We start from the raw sequence: 19,315 nt of genomic DNA on the forward strand, positions 1-19,315 counted from the left end.
CCGCAATTCCACCAACCTTTGTCGTCTGCAAACTTACTAATCAGACCAGTTACATTTTCCTCCAAATCATTTATCTATACTACAAACAGCAAAGGTCCCAGCACTGATCCCTGTGGAGCACCACTGGTCACAGCCCTCCAATTAGAAAAGCATCCTTCCATTGCCACTCTCTGCCTTCTATGACCTAGCCAGTTCTGTATCCACTTTGCCAGCTCACCCCTGATCCCGTGTGACTTCACCTTTTGTACTAGTCTACCATGAGGGACCTTGTCAAAGGCCTTACTGAAGTCCATATAGACAACATCCACTGCCCTACCTGCATCAATCATCTTAGTGACCTCCTCGAAAAACTCTATCAAGTTAGTGAGACACGACCTCCCCTTCACAAAACCATGCTGCCTCTCACTAATACGTCCATTTGCTTCCAAATGGGAGTAGATCCTGTCTCGAAGAATTCTCTCCAGTAATTTCTCTACCACTGAAGTAAGGCTCACTGGCCTGTAGTTCCCTGGATTATCCTTGCTACCCTTCTTAAACAGAGGAACAACATTGGCTATTCTCCAGTCCTCCTTGATGTCCTCCGGGACATCCCCTGAAGACAGTGAGGATCCAAAGATTTCTGTCAAGGCCTCAGCAATTTCCTCTCCAGCCTCCTTCAGTATTCTGGGGTAGATCCCATCAGGCCCTGGGGACTTATCTACCTTAATATTTTTTAAGACACCCAACACCTCGTCTTTTTGGATCTCAATGTGACCCAGGCTATCTACACACCCTTCTCCAGACTCAACATCTACCAATTTCTTCTCTTTGGTGAATACTGATGCAAAGTATTCATTTAGTACCTCTCCCATTTCCTCTGGCTTCACACATCGCTTCCCTTGCCTATCCTTCAGTGGGCCAACCCTTTCCCTGGCTATCCTCTTGCTTGTTATGTACGTGTAAAAAGCCTTGGGATTTTCCTTAACCCCATTTGCCAATGACTTTCGTGACCCCTTCCAGCCCTCCTGACTCCTTGCTTAAGTTCCTTCCTACTTTCCTTATATTCCACACAGGCTTCGTCTGTTCCCAGCCTTTTAGCCCTGACAAATGCCTCCTTTTTCTTTTTGACGAGGCCTACAATATCTCTCGTTATCCAAGGTTCCCGAAAATTGCCGTATTTATCCTTCTTCCTCATGGGAACATGCCGGTCCTGAATTCCTTTCAACTGACACTTGAAAGCCTCCCACATGTCAGATGTTGATTTGCCATCAAACATCCGCCCCCAATCTATGTTCTTCAGTTCCCGCCCAATATTGTTATAATTAGCCTTCCCCCAATTTAGCACATTCATCCTTGGACCACTCATCAAATTTTACCTCGAGGTTATTCACAGAAGTAATGCATAGCTTAGGAATAAAACAATTTAAATCAACTGCGTACCATCCAGAATCGTAGGGAGCGTTAGAAAGGTGGCATCAGACATTGAAGACAATATTGAGGGCTTATTGTCAAGATTATCCAGAGGATTGGGATAAAGGAATTCCATTTGTTCTGTTTGCAATTAGGGATGCTCCTAATGAGTCAACCAAATTTAGTCCTTTTGAATTAATTGTTGGTCATGAGGTAAGAGGACCACTTAAATTGAGCAAAGAAAAATTGGTGAGTGAGAAATCGGAAATTACATTATTGGATTACGTGTCAAATTTAGGGAACGATTAAATAGAGCAGGTGAATTGGCTAGACAACATTTAAAAGTTGCACAAAATGTGATGAAACGGGTCGCGGACAAGAAATCCAAAGTTTGTAGTTTTGCCAGTGGAGATAAAGTATTGTTACCAGTGGTAGGTGAACCTTTAAAAGCTAGGTTTTGTGGACCTTATCAGATTGAAAGGAAAGTAAGTGAGGTGAATTGTGGTAAAAACACCAGATAGAAGGAAGACTCACTGAGTGTGTCATGTGAATATGCTTAAAAGGTACTTTGAAAGGGAAGGAGAGAAAAAGGAGGAGGTTTTAATGATTCTAACGCAAAGTGATGAACCAAATCCAGATGACGGAATTTGACATACCTCAAATTAAATTGGAAAATGAGGATGTTCTTAAAAATTGGGATAAATTGTGAGTCATCTTCCAGAGGAAAAACAAACTGACCTGAATGAGTTATTGATATCACATGGGCAAGTTTGTGGAGATAAATTGGGAAGTACTAAAATGGCTATACATGATGTAGATGTGGGAATTGCTGTTCCAACCAAACAACATCCATGTAGACTTAACCCTTCAAAATTGGCACAGGTTAACAAAGAGATTGAGAGTATGCTTAAAAATGGCATAATTGAAGTAGGTTGCAGCCAATGGAGCTCACCCATAGTGATAATACCTAAACCAGACGGTATCCAACGGTTGTGTGTGGACTATAGAACGGTTAATACAGTTACAAGAATGGACTCTTTTCCTATCCCACATTTGGAGGATTGCACTGAGAAAGTGGGACAATCAGTTTTTATTTCCAAACTGGATTTACTTAGAAGGTTACTGGCAGGTGCCTTTATCCAAAAGGGCAAAGGAGATTTCAGCTTTTGTGACTCCAGATACTATATACCAATTCAAAGTTATGCCATTTGACATGAAAAACACCCCAGCCACATTTCAACGGTTAACTAACACAGTTGTTTCAGGATTACCCAACTGTGCGGTATACATCGACGATCTGGTAATTTTCAGCCAGACATGGACAGAACATTTAAAACATCTGATGGAGTTATTCGATCGACTTCAGGAGGCGGGTTTGGTGATAAACCTAACCAAAAGTGAATTTGGAAAAGCCCGAATCACTTTGCTTGAGGAGTTTTCGATACCCTCGAGACAAAGGGAAATAATGCGATTTCTTGGCACAAGTGGATTTGATCGAACATTTATGCAAAAGTTTTGTAGCTTGATTGCTCCACTGACAGACTTGCTGAAGAATTGTCGAAAATTTCAATGGACAGCGGACTTTCGACAGGCATTTGACTGCCTGAAAGCTGTGATAACCAATGTGCATGTGTTGGAGAACTGCAAGGGACTCTATGATCAGATTGAACTAAATTATCTGACTTTAAAGAGAAATGCCGAGGCTTAGAGTAATGGATGGATTGTGCAGAGACCTTCTTAGTCAGAGACTGTCAATCCAGACGGATTTCAGTTGGAGGAAGAACGAAAAAAAAAAAGGACTGTATTATTATATCTGTTTGCGCGTGTTGTTTTTTGAAACAAACAAGTAAATTTCCTATGTGCATTCCTTAAAGGATAGTGCAAAGGTGAAAAATGAAACCATCTTGAAGTTGATGGTTTGGTTTTTTTCGGGGGGGGGGGGGGGGGGGGGGGTGTCATGAGAGTACCCTTTAAGAAATGGGTGTTTGAGAAATGTACCTTTAAGAAATGGAGCTGTTCATGTTACTGGAGTGATGTCAGAGTGTGGGTGGAGCTGACCTTTACTTCTGCTTTTTGGGTTTCAGTTTGAGCTTGGGTGTGTCTGTTTTTCTTGTTTTAAAAAAATATATTTATTCAAAGTTTTTCAATCATTTTTACAAAACACTCCAAAAAGGAATGAGAACATGCAAAAAAATAATAAAAAGGGCAATACAAAGGGCCAACAAAGCAACTTAATCCTCTAACCCTTAAACAATTTAACAAATTAAGAACAAACTGGGACAAATGCCCCTTACCTAAACCAAAACAAGAAAACCCACCCCCACCGGGTTGCTGCTGCTATTGACCCCCACCTAATGTTCCGCGAGAAAGTCAAGGAACGGTTGCCACCGCCTGGAGAACCCCTGCACAGACCCTCGCAAGGCAAATTTTATCTTCTCCAACCTGAGAAACCCCACCATGTCATTGATCCAAGCCTCCATGCTTGGGGGCTTCGCGTCCCTCCACATTAGTAAGATCCTTTTCCGGGTTACCAACGAGGCAAAGGCCAGAACTCTGGCCTCTTTCGGCTTCTGCACTCCCGGCTCGTCTGACACCCCAAATATTGCTATCCCCCAGCTCAGTTTTACCCGAGTATCCAAGGCCTTGGACATAGCCTTTGCGAAGCCCCTCAAAAACCCCGCAAGCGCCGGACACACCCAGAACACATGGGTTTGCTGGGCTCCCCGAACACCTCACACACCTGTCCCCGACCCCAAAAAACTTACACATCCTCGCCCCTGTCATATGCGTCCTGTGCACCACTTTAAACTGGATCAGGTTGAGCCTGGCGCAAGACGAGGAGGAATTAACCCTGCCCAGGAAGTCAGCCCACAGGCCCTCATCCAGCTCCTCCTCCCACTTACCCTGCAGATCCTCCACCTCCTGCAGCTCCTGGTATATCGCCGAGACCTTACCCTCACCGGCCCACACGCCCGAAATCACGCTGTCCTGTATCCGCTGGGCAGGCAGCAACGGGAATTCCCCTACCTGCCTCCTCACAAACGCCCTAACCTGCATATACCTGAAGGCATTTCCCGGGGGAAACCCAAATTTCTCCTCCAGCGCCCTCACTGGCAAAAGTAACACCAATGAATAAGTCCCCCATCCTTTTAATTCCTGCCCGATGCCAACTTAGGAATCCGCCATCAATCCTGCCCGGTGCAAACCTATGGTTGTTTCGTATCGGGGACCAGGTTGAGGCCCCCACCTCCCCCCCTGTGCCATCTCCGCTGCCCCCAGATCCTCAATATTGCCGCCACCACCGGGCTCGTGGTGTATCGCGCCGGCGGTAGCGGCATCGGTGCAGTCACCAGTGCCCCCAGGCTAGTACCTCCACATGACGCCGCCTTTAGTCCTTTCCATGCCGCCCCCTCGCCCTCCATTACCCAATTCCGAATCATTGCCACATTAACTGCCCAAGAATACCTACACAAATTCGGCGGTGCCAGCCCACGGCCCCCCCCCAAACCGACTGCGCTCCAAGAACAGTCTCTTATCAGAGGGTCTTACTTGCCCATACAAACCCCATAATGCTCTTGCTCACTCGCTTGTAAAAGGCCTTGGGGATGAGAATAGGCAGGCACTGGAACACGAACAAGAACAAGAACCTAGGGAGGACCGTCATCTTAACAGACTGCACCCTGCCCGCAAGGGAGAGTGGCAACACGTCCCATCTCTTAAAGTCCTCCTCCATCTGGTCCACCAACCACGCCAAGTTGAGCTTATGCAGGACCCCCCAACTCTTGGCCACCTGGATACCAAAATACCAGAAACTCCTCTCTACCCTCTTGAGTGACAGTTCTTCCAGCCTCTTCTGCTGACCCCTTGCATGCACCACAAAGAGCTCGCTCTTCCCAACATTGAGCTTGTATCCCGAGAAGTCTCCAAACTCCCCAAGGGTCTGCATGACCTCTGCCATCCCCTCCACTGGATCCGCGATATACAAAAGCAGGTCATCCGCATATAATGAGACCCGATGCTCCTCCCATCCCTGGACTAACCCCCTCCAGTTTCTCAACTCCCTTAGTGCCATGGCCAGCGGCTCAATTGCCAGGGCAAACAGCAGGGGAGACGGGGGGCACCCCTGTCCCATCCCCCGGTACAGTCTGAAGTACTCTGACCTCCGCCAATTTGTCGATACGCTCGCCACCGGGGTCTGGTACAACAATTTGACCCACCCTATGAACCCCTCCCCGTACCCAAACCTACCCAGCACTTCCCACAGGTACTCCCACTCCACCCGATCAAAGGCCTTCTCCGCATCCATTGCCGCCAGCGCTTCCGCCCCCCCCCCCCCCCCCCCCCTCCCTCCGAGGGCATCATGATCACATTCAGGAGCCTCCGCACATTTGCATTCAATTGCCTGTCCTTCACAAACCCCGTCTGGTCCTAGTGTATCACTCCCGGGTCACAATCCTCAATCCTAGTGGCCAGGACCTTAGCATTCACATTTAGGAGCGAAATCGGCCTATACGAGCCACCCTGCAGCGGGTCCTTGTCTCGCTTGAGGATAAGCGAGATCAGTGCCCGAGATATCGTCGGTGGAAGAATCCCTTCTTCCTTCGCCTCGTTGAAGATTCTCACCAGCAACGGACCCAACTGTTCCACAAATTTCCTCTAGAACTTGACCGGGAACCCATCCGGCCCCGGGGCCTTGCCCGCCTGCATGCTCCCCAACCCCTTAACCAGCTCCTCCATCCCGATCGGGGCCCCCCCCCAAACCTACGACCTGTCCCTCCTCCACCCTCGGGAACCTCAATTGGTCCAGGAACCACCGCATCCCCTCTCCCACCTCCAGGTAGTTCGGACTTGTACAGGTTCCCGTAGAAATCCCTAAAGACCTCATTTATTTTGGCTGGACTCCGCACCGTCTTTCCCCCTCTGTCCCTGATTCCTCCAATTTCCCTAGCCGCCTCCTTCCTACGTAGCTGATGCGCCAGCATCCGCCTCGCCTTCTCCCCATACTCGTACGCTGCCCCCTGCACCTTGCTCCACTGGGCCTCAGCTTTCCCCGTAGTCAGCAAATCAAACTCCGTTTGGAGGCTCCGGCGCTCCTTCAGCAGCCCCTCTTCAGGGGATTCCGCGTATCTCCTATCCACCCTCAGTATCTCCCCCACCAATCTCTCCCTCTCCATTCTCTCCCTCCTCTCCGTGAGCCCTGATTGAGATTAGATCTCCCGTGACCACCGCCTCCCAGACCACACTCACTGGTACCTCCCCATTATCATTAGGCTCTATGTACCTTTGAATGCACCCTCGGACCCGCCCACAGACCTCCTCATCCGCCAGCAGTACCACATCCATGCGCCACAGCAGGCGCTGCCCCTTTCCTCCCCCAACTCCAGCTCCACCCAGTGCGGGGCGTGATCCGAAATCGCTATGGCCAAGTACTCCGTCCCTTTCACTCTTGGGATCAACGCCCTACTCACCACGAAGAAGTCTATCCGTGAATAGGTCTTGTGCACATGGGAAAAAGGAGAACTCTCTCACCGCTGGCCTGACAAACCTCCACAGGTCCACTCCCGCCCCCCCCCCCCAAATTATCAGGTTCCTTGCCTCCAGATGCAGGAACCGGCTCAGCATGCGCTTTATGAACCCTGCATCTTCCCAATTCAGGTCATATACATTCACCAGCACCACCCGGGCCCCCTGCAGCCTACCACTCACCATCACATAACGGCCTCCTTTATCCACCACAATGCTCACCACCTCGAAAGTCACCCACTTGCTCACTAGGATTGCGACCCCCCCCCCTGTTCTTCGCATCCAGCCCAGAGTGAAAGACTTGCCCCACCCATCCCTTCTTCAGCCTGATCTGATCCGCCACCTACAGGTGCATCTCCTGCAACATAGCGACGTCTACCTTCAGTCCCTTTAAGTGCGCAAACACCCGGGCCCTCTTGACCGGCCCTTTCAGGCCTCTCACGTTCCACATGATCAGCCGGATCGGGTAACTACCCCCCCCCCCCCCCCCACCCACCCATCTCCTTTCTTAGGCCAGCCACGTGCCCACGCCTCCCGCACTCTCCAGCCCCCCCCAGATGGGGGCTCCCCGCCCCGACTCCCTCTCTTACCTCCAGCTCCCCCTCAGTCAGTGCAGCAGCATCCCAGATCCCCCCCCCCCCCCCATTCCCCAGCCAGGCAATTGCCTAGTCCCCCTGCTCCTCCCATTGCACTCCCCTAAGTCAGCTGACTCCTGCTGACCCCGGCCGCTCCCGACGAAATTTCCCCCCCCCCCCCCCTTTGCAAACCAGTGCGAGCTCCCCGCGTCAGGCCACGCCCCCCCCCTTTTGTGCGGGTAAAGGCCCGCATTCCCTGCCTGGGCCGGCCCCACCCCGTGGTGCAGCTCCTTTCTCCTGCAGCCTCTCCCCGACCCCCAAAGGCCCAAGGCCTCCGGCCCCCACTCCCCCCTTCAAATCGCGGGGAACAGCCTCTCCCAAATCAATACACATATGCAGAAAACACACATCAAATCAAATCGCCCCATCCCACTCCCCAGCATCCCCATAACCTGCCGCAAACCACTAATTCGAGTCCAGCTTTTCATTTTGGATGAAGGTCCACGCCTCATCCAGCGTATCAAAATAGTGGTGTCGGTCCTGATGCATGACCCACAGCTGCGTTGGCTGCAACAGCCCAAACTTCACCTTTCGATGGAGAAGCGCCTTGGTCGGGTTGAATCCTGCCCTCTTCTTGGCCAGCTCTGCACTCCAGTCCTGGTAGATGTGGATTTCAGCATTCTCCCACCTGCTACTCCGCTCCTTCTTCGCCCACCTAAGGACACACACCCTGTCGGTGAAGCCTCACTACCACAGCCCTCGACAGCTCATTCGCCCTCGGCCTCCTTGCCAGGACCCGTGTGCCCCATCCAGCTCCAAGGGCCTCGGGAACGCTCCCGCGCCCATCAGCGTGCCCAGCATCGTAGCCACGTACGCCCCGACCCCACCACGCCTTCAGGGAGACCCAGAATCCGCAGATTCTTCCTCCTCGACCTGTTTTCCAGGTCCTCGAATGTGTCTGTGTTTTTCAGTGAGCTGAATCTGAAGTTAAAAGTGAGCTGCACTGCTGTTGATCTCTGCCATTAAAAGACTATCTATGGTTCATTTGGTGAATTCAGAATTATAAATGTTTTCAGTCTTGAATGTAAACCCTAAACCTCCTGTTTTGAAGGTTTGTTACGTCTTTTGGATGTTAAAAGGATACAGGTTATTTCGTGTTGTATTCTTTGGGGAGTGTATTTGATGTACTGGTTGCCAAGATATTCAATGTTTGTTTTAAATAGGTTAACTTGAGTTCATAGAATAAACACTGTTTTGTTTTTAAAAAACCACTGGTCCATTTTGTGCTGCACCATACCTGTAGAGTGAGCCGTGTGCTCCCCATACCACAATCTATTAAAAGTTGTGGGTCAGGTGAACTCCATGATACACTTTGGGATTCTCTAAACCCTGGCCCATAACAGGTCCATAATAACATCTATAATGTGATATCTGTAAGGAGATGGAGAGGGCGAGACCCCGACAATCAATTTTGGCTTCCACCTCAGGACCCTCAAAATCCCCCAACCTTATGTTTCCATCTTTCTCTCAGAGTGCCATCCAATGAATCAGCTGGGCTGAGGGACCCCACCCTACACATGCAGCCCCAGCAAGAGCCCCTGGACACCGGACCTCAGACCCTGAATCCCATAATCCTGCTGGGAACATCGACCCGCAGGATATCCCCAGTGCTGAAGCCCAGCTCTGTTGTGTAACAATACACTGACGCAGAGTATGGTGTAAAAGCGAGAGGGCACTCCTCTCCAGCACTGGCAGCAGGCTCCTTGCTCCAAGCCACAGAAGCAAAAGTGGGTGCAGCAGCCAAACACACGGCCTCCAGACATTAAACAGTAGAATAGCTCTCTCCCCCTCCTGCTGTTCCAGCAGTAGAAAGCCGTTTTGAGGGTAGCGTAACAACACACCGGAAAGTTACACCAACACACAGCATGGCAGATGAGCGAAAGAGCACCTTCGCTGGCACTGGTAGTATGTCATCATACTCCCACCCTTTCCCTTGTTCCAAGCCAGAGACAAGAGGGGTGGCATTAGACAAGCACACAACCTCTAGGCTAGTCAGCAGTACAATAAAGTCACCAACAAGTACCAGAGCACGGTAGCACAGTTTGCAGCGTTAATGCAAGCCTACATGCGACAATAATAAAGATAATAATTATTATTATATCTGCAAAGCAGTTCTTCAACACCTTCAGCAAGTTGCACAGTTGAATCAGGTTTCCACCTCCCCTGAGCCAGCACTGGCAGTAGGTCATCGGACTCCCTCCCTTTCCTTGCTCCAGGCCACAGAAGCAAATGAGGCACCAACAAACAGACACAATCTCCAGGCAGCTGCAGTAGCATTCAGGTTACTCCGCCTCTCTCGCCCTCCTGCAGCTCCCAAAAGCAGACTCTCAAAGGCAGGAATAATCATACCGGAATGTCACACTTGACACCGAGCACAGCAGAAGAGTGTGAAAGAGCATCCTTTCCCCCTCTCGAGCACTGGTATCAGGGCAGCTTACATAGGGGCTGGTTTAGCACAGGGCTAAATCCCTGGCTTTGTAAGCAGACCAAGGCAGGCCAGCAATTCCCATACCAGCCTCCCCAAACAGGTGCTGGAATGTGGCGACTAGGGGCTTTTCACACTAACGTCATTTGAAGCCTACTTGTGACAATATGCGATTTTAATTTCTTTTTTTTTTCAACCTCTTTTTCCAGGCCACAGATGAGGCATCAGCAGACAAACACAGCCTCCAGGCATTGCAGCCACCAGCAGGAGAAATCAGCAAACACACCGTAGAGTACCACGCAAGAGCTATGAAGTGTTCATATAACTAATGCCAATTTCCGATCAGCAATAGCCTTCAACTGTGCAGCCAGAAGCTGCTCGCAGTCAGAGGGAGTTAAAGTGCCTTGCATCATATTACCACAGACAGGGCTCTGCCCTGTGAGTGTTCAGTGGGACAGACAGGCAGCAGCTGAAGTTGCCCGTTATGGGTAAACACAAACCGAGGGGTGGTCTGCAGGATCCAAGGGCGCTAAGCCCGTCCAGGGTATGGGCAGCAGCAGCTCTAGCACCTCCTGGCTGAATGCCAAATTTCGATGACGGCTACTCATCTTCTCCTCCCATCCCCATAGCAGCCATTGCACTAGCTTCCCGTTTTTAAATAGGAGTGTTAAATGAACCCGCATGACCTGTTGGGAGGGACTGGGTAGATTTCGGGAGGTCGTTAGATAGGGCACCCATCCCATGAGACAGGGATTGCCCTCAATTGGTGTTAATTGGAACCTCGCCACGTCGAGGTGGAATTTGGAACCCACCAACAGGAGCGGGCCAGTTAGATTGGAAACCGATTGGCACTGGCGCAGATCCCGATTTCAGATTCTCCCACAATCTAACAAGCTTGCACGGGTCCGTGCCGGGTGCAAAGCGGTCATTAGTTTGTGCTCCTGATCTCCTCGCAGATGCATAATTCTCAGAAAATCTAGACCTTTACCTTTTGTTGCAGTAGTAATTTTTCTCGAATTAGAAAAGCATTGGCAGGCACAGCAAACGGATCTGTCAGATGCTGCTTCACATCCTCATCTAATTGTTGCATAAGTTGGTGAATGGGAGGGGGGGGGGGGGGGGGGGGAAAACATTGAACATAATTAAGTCTCCTAAATAAAATGTAGAAATATAATACACATTAATAAATAAATGTAACTTGGCATACGTAGTGGAACGGGTTAATAGAAGAGGCACGCTAATGAATAATGTAGATTACAATACACCTGTGGCATCAGTAATCGTATGTTAAAGGCTCTGGGCAGCAGACTCAGTAACCCACCTTGTTTATTATTACTGCACAATATGTACAAGTACATAATGGAGCCCGGCTACAGTTCCTCTTCACAAAATACTGTGCCTACCATCCTCTAACACGGCAGCACTAATCTTTTATTGATAAAAATAATTTTTATTGAAGGTTTTCATAAAATATCAATAACAAAATGAGAAAGAAAAAAGAACCCAACAGGGTTAAGTACAAAACACAATCTAAAAAAGCAACCCCCCAAACCCCTCCCCCCCCGTACCTAAATAATAAATTAACATTAACACCCCGACTTAAGACAACAGGTGTATACACCCCCTCAGACCCTTCCAGTGTAAATAACAAACAAAAATAAAGCCCAACAGGTCCATATATTTTTTATAGAACTCGACCAGGAAATCGTCCGGCCCCGGTGCCTTCCCCGCCTGCATGCCCTTTGATCAGCTCCTCCAGCCCAATCGGGGCCCCTAGTCCCGCCACCAGTCCCTCTTCCACCTTTGGAAACCTCAATTGGTCCAGGAAACGGCCCATCCCTCCCTCCTCCCGTGGGGGCTCAGATCGGTACAATTCCTCGTAGAAGTCCCTGAAGACCCCATTGATGCCAACCCCACTCCACACCACGCTCCCTCCCCTGTCCCCCGATCTCCCTAGCTGCGTCTCGCTTCCGAAGCTGATGCGCCAGCATCCGGCTTGCCTTTTCCCCATACTCCTAGACCGCCCCCTGGGCCTTCCTCCATTGCACCTCCGCCTTCCTGGCGGTCACCAGGTCGAATTCGGCCTGGAGGCTGCGCCTCTTCCTCAACAATCCTTCCTCAGGTTCTTCCTCATACCTCCAGTCTACCCTCACCATCTCCCCCACCAGCCTCTCCCTCTCCCCCCGCTCCATGTGGGCCCTGATGGAGATCAGCTCTCCCCTCACCACCATCTTCAGCGCCTCCCATACCATCCCCACTCGGACCTCCCCGTTGTCGTTGGTCTCCAAGTACCTCTCTATACTTCCTCGGACCCGCTCGCTCACCTCCTCGTCCGCCAACAGCTCCACCTCCAAGCGCCACAGCAGGCGCTGGTCCCTCTCCTCCCCCATCTCCAAGTCCACCCAATGCGGGGCGTGGTCCGAAATGGCTATTGCCGAATACTCGGTATCCTCTACTCTCGCTATCAGCGCCCTACTCAAAATGAAAAAGTCGATTCGGGAATAAGCCTTATGGACATGTGAGAAGAATGAAAATTCCCTAGCCCCCTTCCTTGCAAATCTCCAAGGGTCCACCCCTCCCATTTGGTCCATAAATCCCCTCAACACTAGCCGCCGCCAGCTTCCTACCCGTCCTAGACCTGGAGCGATCCAGTGAAGGATCCAACACCGTGTTAAAGTCTCCCCCCATTATCAGGCGCCCCACTTCCAAGTCTGGGATCCGACCCAACATACGCCGCATAAAACCCGCATCGTCCCAGTTCGGAGCATACACATTGACCAGTACCACCCTCGCTCCCTGCAACTTACCACTTACCATTATGTACCTACCGCCATTATCTGCCACAATGCTCGACGCCTCGAATAACACCCTCTTTCCCCCGCGCGCGCCCCCCCCCCCCCCCGATTGTACCCGGCCCTCCTCTTCGCCACCTCCGTACTCCAGTCCCGATATATCCGAACCTCCGCGTTCTCCCACCTGCTGCTCCTCTCCTTCTTGGCCCACCTGAGCACACACTCCCAATCGACGAACCGATGGAACCGCACCAGCACTGCCTGCGGAGGCTCGTTAGCCTTGGGCCTCCTCGCCAACACTCTATGGGCCCCTTCCAGCTCCAGGGTCCCCTGGAAGGACCCCGCTCCCATCAGCGAGTTTAACATGGTGACCACATAGGCCCCCACGTCCGGCCCCCGCAGCCCCTCCGGGAGGCCCAGAATCCGCAGATTCTTCCGTCTCAACCGATTCTCCATCTCCTCGAACCGCTCCTGCCATTTCTTGTGGAGCGCCTCATGCGCCTCTACCTTTACCGCCAGGACTAAGATCTGTCCTCATTGTCAGAGATCTTTTGTTGAGCCTCTCGGATCGCCACCCCCTGGGCCGTCTGTGTCTCCAGCAGCTTATCAATAGAAGCCTTCATCGGCTCTAGCAGGTCCGTTTTAATCTCTGAGGCAGCGCTGGCTACCCTCCTGTTGCTCCTCCACCCACTGCCTCCACGCTGCCTGGTCTCCGCCCGCCGCCATTTTGTCCTTCTTCCCCCCCTTCTTCTGGTACACAACCTTTTTTGTCACCCCACTCCTAGTTAAAGCCATATACTGACGGGGAGCTATTATTAACTCCTTCCCACACCGGGAAACGTCGAAAAAGTGCCCTTGGGGGCCCTGAAAATAGCCCAAAAGTCTCGAGAGGGAATCCTTTTGGCAGTGTTCGCTTCACCAATCTGCCCCAAAATGTCTGTGGAAACTCCTGAAAAAGGTCCAAGAGTCCGTTCCAGACGGGAGCTGCCGAATGCGCAACCTACACCTCCATGGCCGCCACCGGAAGCCTCGTCCCCGCTTCTTCAGTGGCCTTGGTGAGATCTTTTCACAGTTGTTCCCTCTGCTGTTAGAATTCACTTTTGATAAAGGCCCTCAGGTCAGTTTGCAGCTTTAAGCTTGCCCTTCCCCCGCCTGCATGCTGGAAGAGGCCCTGTTTATCCTGTTGCAGCCAAATCTTTTACCGTTTCTGCCGGGTCTGGTAGCCAAAAGACATAACATTCCTGGGGGACACGGTCAGGGGAATGTTGCAGTCTTCTTGCCACACCGGGAAATGTCAAACAAATGCTGTGGGGGCCCTGTAAAAGAGCCCAAAAGTCCGTTCCAAGCGGGAGGTACCGAATGTGCGACCTAGCTCTGCATAGCCGCACCCGGAAGTCTCGGCAGCACTAATCTAAGCAACAGTCAGTGCCATATCACGAACACCCATAGCCCACGATGACAACACCCCTGGTCAGGCAGACATCTCGTATGTGCTCTTCGGCAATAGCTTAACAGAAAGAAGGTAGCGATGGCACAAGCCCTTTGCCAAGCTTCAATGACCTGCACAGAGCTCCCGCTCTGAAGTACCGAGTGGCCTCAGGTCTCCTTACAAAAAACATAGCAACTCCAAGTCAGTTTATTCTTTACTTTGTTGAGCCAATGCGGACCAGATCATGGATAGTGGCTTGATGAAACCTCTGCAGATTTTGACTCCATGTGCAGGAATATAGATACTGGTGGATCACCTTGCATGGCTCAACACAATTTCTGTCCAGCCACCGTCCAAGCAGCGGGAAGAACTAATCTCCATATCAAGGGTCAAATTACATCCACAAAAGGGGTAGCGGATCACACAGACCCTTGATATCCTGTGTAATTAAAGTATCTATTTACTCAGCAGGATGGTGTGTATACATTAGGACTTCCTACACAAAGTGCATGAAATCCTTCACCCGGATCCAGGACAACATTAGAACATAGAACAGTACAGCACAGTACAGGCCCTTCAGCCCACGATGTTGTGTCGACCATATATCCTAATCCAAGATGAACCTAACCTACACCCCTTTAATTTACTGGTGTCTATGTTCCTGTCTAAGAATCGCTTAAATGTCCCGAATGACACGGACTTCACCACCTCTGCTGGCAGTGCATTCCACACACCCACCACTCTCTGTGTAAAGAACCTACCTCTGACATCTCCCCTATACCTTCCTCCAATCACCTTAAAATTATGTCCCCTCGCGACAGCCATTTCCACCCTGGGGAAAAGTCTCTGGCTTTCCACTCTATCCATGCCTCTCATCACCTTGTACACCTTTATCAAGTCACCTCTCTTCCTTCTTCGCACCAGTGAGAAAAGCCCTAGCTCCCTCAACCTTTCTTCATAAGACATGCCCTCCAGTCCAGGCAGCATCCTGGCAAATCTCCTCTGTACCCTCGCCAAAGCATCCACATCCTTCCTATAATGAGGCGACCAGAACTGGACACAATATTCCAAGTGTGGTCTAACTAGAGTTTTATAAAGCTGCTGCAAAACCTCACGGTTCTTAAACTCAATCCCCCTGTTAATGAAAGCCAACACACCATACGCCTCCTTAACAACCCTATCAACCTGGGTGGTAACTGAGGGATATATGTACGTGGACCCCAAGATCCCTCTGTTCCTCCATACTTCCAAGAATCCTGCCTTTAACCCTGTATTCAGCATTTAAATTCGACCTTCCAAAATGAATCACTTCACATTTATCAAGGTTGAACTCCATCTGCCACATCTCGGCCCAGCTCTGCATCCTGTCAATGTCCTACTGTAACCTGCAACAACCCTCAACACCATCTCCAACTCCCTCAACCTTCGTGTCATCGGCAAACTTACAAACCACCCTTCTACTTCCTCATTCAAGTCATTTATAAAAACCACAAAGAGCAGAGGTGCCAGAACAGATCCTTGCGGGACACCACTGGTCACTGACCTCCAGGGGAATACTTTCCATCCACTACCACTCGCTGTCTTCTTTCAGCCAGCCAATTCTGTATCCAGACAGCAAACTTTCCCTGTATCTCACGCCCCTAACTTTCTGAATGAGCCTAACTACCGTGGAAAACCATATCAAATGCCTTACTGAAATCCAGATACACCACATCCACTACCCGACCTTCAATGTGTCTCGTCACATCCTCAAATAATTCAATGAGGCTCGTGAGGCATGACCTGCCCCTCACAAAGCCATGCTGACTATCTTTAATCAAACTATGTTTTTCGAAATAATCATAAATCCCATCTCAGAACCCTTTCCAATATTTTGCTCACCACAGAGGCAAGACTGATGCGTCTGTAATTTTCAGGGATTTCCCTATTCCCATTCTTGAACAGGGGAACAACATTCACCTCCTTCCAATCATCCGGTACTACTCCAGTGGAGAGTGAGGACACAAAGATCATCGCCAACGGCGCAGCAATCTCCTCCCTCGCTTCCCGTAGTAACCTTGGGTATATCCCGTCAGGCCCAGGAAACTTATCTATCCTGATACTTTTCAAAATTTCCAGCACGTCCTCCTCCTTAATATCAACTTGTTTGAGTCTATTAACCTGGTTCACACTGTTCTCATGAGCAACAAGGTCCCTCTCTCTAGTGAATACTGAAGCAAAATATTCATTTAGGGCCTCCCCCATCTCCTCAGACTCTAGGCACAAGTTCCCTCCACTACCCCTGATCGGCCCTACTTTCACTCTGATCATCCTCTTATTTCTCACATAAGTGTAGAACACCTTGTGGTTTTCCCTAATCCTTCCCGCCAGGGCTTTTTTCATGCCCCCTTTTGAGTTCCTTCCTGGCTACCTTGTAACCCTCTAGAGCAAAGTCAGATCCTTGCTTCCTCAACCTTACGCAAGCTTCCTTCTTCCACTTGACTAGAAGCTCCACTTCTCTTGTCATCCAAGGCTCCTTCACCTTACCATTCCTTCCTCGTCTCAGTGGGACAAAACTATTCAGCACTCGCAGCAAGTGCGCCTTAAACAATCCCCACATTACTGTTGTGCATTTCCCCAAGAACAATTGTTCCCACTTTTCTCCTCAGCTCTTGTCTAATAGCAGTATAATTTCCCCTCCCCCAATTAAATACCTTCCCATACGGTGTGTTCCTATCCCTCTCCATGACTATGATGAAGGTCAAGGAGTTGTGGTCACTGTCACCGAAATGCTCTCCCGAGACATCTGACTTCCTGTCCTAGTTCGTTGCCGAGCACCAAGTCCAATATGGCCTCCCCCCTAGTCAGCCTATCTACATATTGAGTCAGGAATCCTTCCTACACACCTAACAAAATCTGCTCCATCCAAACCATTTGCACGAAGGACGTTCCAGTCGATATTAGGGAAGTTGAAGTCACCCATGACAACAACTCTGTTACTTCTGCACTTTTCCAAGATCTGCCGCCCAATCTGTTCCTCTATCTCCCAAACAAGTGACTGCTCCTTCTGATTTCTGACTTCCACCCATACTGACTCAGTAGACAAACCCTCCTCAACCACCTCCTTTTCTGCAGCTGTGGTGCACACCCTAATTAACAGTGCCACCACCCCCCCTCTTTTACCTCCCTCCCTATTCTTCTGAAAACATCTAAACCCCGGAACATCGAACAACCATTCCTGTCCCTGTGAAATCCATGTCTCCGTAATGGCCACAACAACGTAGTTCCAAGTACTGATCCATGCTCTAAGTTCATCTCCCTTATTCCTGACATTCTGCCAGGACTCTGGTAAGTTGGGCAAGCTGAAAAATGAATGTCATATTTCTCTACTACCAGTCTGCCCTGGAGGGCTCTGCATCCTCTACTAATGAAGGTCAAAGGGAACTTGACGTAGAACATAGAACATAGAACAATACAGCGCAGTACAGGCCCTTCGGCCCACGATGTTGCACCGAAACAAAAGCCATCCAACCTACACTATGCCATTATCATCCATATGTTTATCCAATAAACTTTTAAATGCCCTCAATGTTGGCGAGTTCACCACTGTAGCAGGTAGGGCATTCCACGGCCTCACTACTCTTTGCGTAAAGAACCTACCTCTGACCTCTGTCCTATATCTATTACCCCTCAGTTTAAAGTTATGTCCCCTCGTGCCAGCCATATCCATCCGTGGGAGAAGGCTCTCACTGTCCACCCTATCCAACCCCCTGATCATTTTGTATGCCTCTATTAAGTCTCCTCTTAACCTTCTTCTCTCCAACGAAAACAACCTCAAGTCCATCAGCCTTTCCTCATAAGATTTTCCCTCCATACCAGGCAACATCCTGGTAAATCTCCTCTGCACCCGCTCCAAAGCCTCCACGTCCTTCCTATAATGCGGTGACCAGAACTGTACGCAATACTCCAAATGCGGCCGTACCAGAGTTCTGTACAGCTGCAACATGACCTCCCGACTCCGGAACTCAATCCCTCTACCAATAAAGGCCAACACTCCATAGGCCTTCTTCACAACCCTATCAACCTGGGTGGCAACTTTCAGGGATCTATGTACATGGACACCTAGATCCCTCTGCTCATCCACACTTTCAAGAACTTTACCATTAGCCAAATATTCCGCATTCCTGTTATTCCTTCCAAAGTGAATCACCTCACACTTCTCTACATTAAACTCCATTTGCCACCTCTCGGCCCAGCTCTGCAGCTTATCTATATCCCTCTGTAATCTGCTACATCCTTCCACACTATCGACAACACCACCGACTTTAGTATCGTCTGCAAATTTACTCACCCACCCTTCTGCGCCTTCCTCTAGGTCATTGATAAAAATGACAAACAGCAACGGCCCCAGAACAGATCCTTGTGGTACTCCACTTGTGACTGTACTCCATTCTGAACATTTCCCATCAACCACCACCCTCTGTCTTCTTTCAGCTAGCCAATTTCTGATCCACATCTCTAAATCACCCTCAATCCCCAGCCTCCGTATTTTTTGCAATAGCCTACCGTGGGGAACCTTATCAAACGCTTTGCTGAAATCCATATACACCACATCAACTGCTCTACCCTCGTCTACCTGTTCAGTCACCTTATCAAAGAACTCAATAAGGTTTGTGAGGCATGACCTACCCTTCACAAAGCCATGCTGACTATCCCTGATCATATTATTCCTATCTAGATGATTATAAATCTTGTCTCTTATAATCCCCTCCAAGACTTTACCCACTACAGACGTGAGGCTCACCGGCCTATAGTTGCCGGGGTTGTCTCTGCTCCCCTTTTTGAACAAAGGGACCACATTTGCTGTCCTCCAGTCCTCTGGCACTATTCCTGTAGCCAATGATGACATAAAAATCAAAGCCAAAGGTCCAGCAATCTCTTCCCTGGCCTCCCATAGAATCCTAGGATAAATCCCATCAGGTCCCGGGGACTTATCTATTTTCAGCCTGTCCAGAATTGCCAACACCTCTTCCCTACGTACCTCAATGCCATCTATTCTATTAGCCTGGGGCTCAGCATTCTCCTCCACAACATTATTTTTCTCCTGAGTGAATACTGACGAAAAATATTCATTTAGTATCTC

General features: G+C 49.8%; 1 protein-coding gene across 2 annotated transcripts in view; it reads right to left on the reverse strand.

The window, feature by feature from the left end:
* The window catches only part of LOC140388168 (coiled-coil domain-containing protein 38-like), a 124,080-nt gene that overhangs the window by 78,570 nt on the left and 26,195 nt on the right, over positions 1 to 19,315 (reverse strand). The window contains exon 2 of one of the 2 annotated variants that reach the window (XM_072471924.1): positions 10,961 to 11,049. The exons of the other annotated variant lie outside the window; for it this stretch is intronic. The gene's annotated coding sequence lies outside the window, so the exon portion shown is untranslated. The remainder of the gene's footprint in view (positions 1 to 10,960; positions 11,050 to 19,315) is intronic. 2 annotated transcript variants of the gene reach the window in all.

The sequence above is a fragment of the Scyliorhinus torazame genome, chromosome 13 (genome assembly GCF_047496885.1).
Source record: "Scyliorhinus torazame isolate Kashiwa2021f chromosome 13, sScyTor2.1, whole genome shotgun sequence".
Lineage (NCBI taxonomy): Eukaryota > Metazoa > Chordata > Chondrichthyes > Carcharhiniformes > Scyliorhinidae > Scyliorhinus > Scyliorhinus torazame.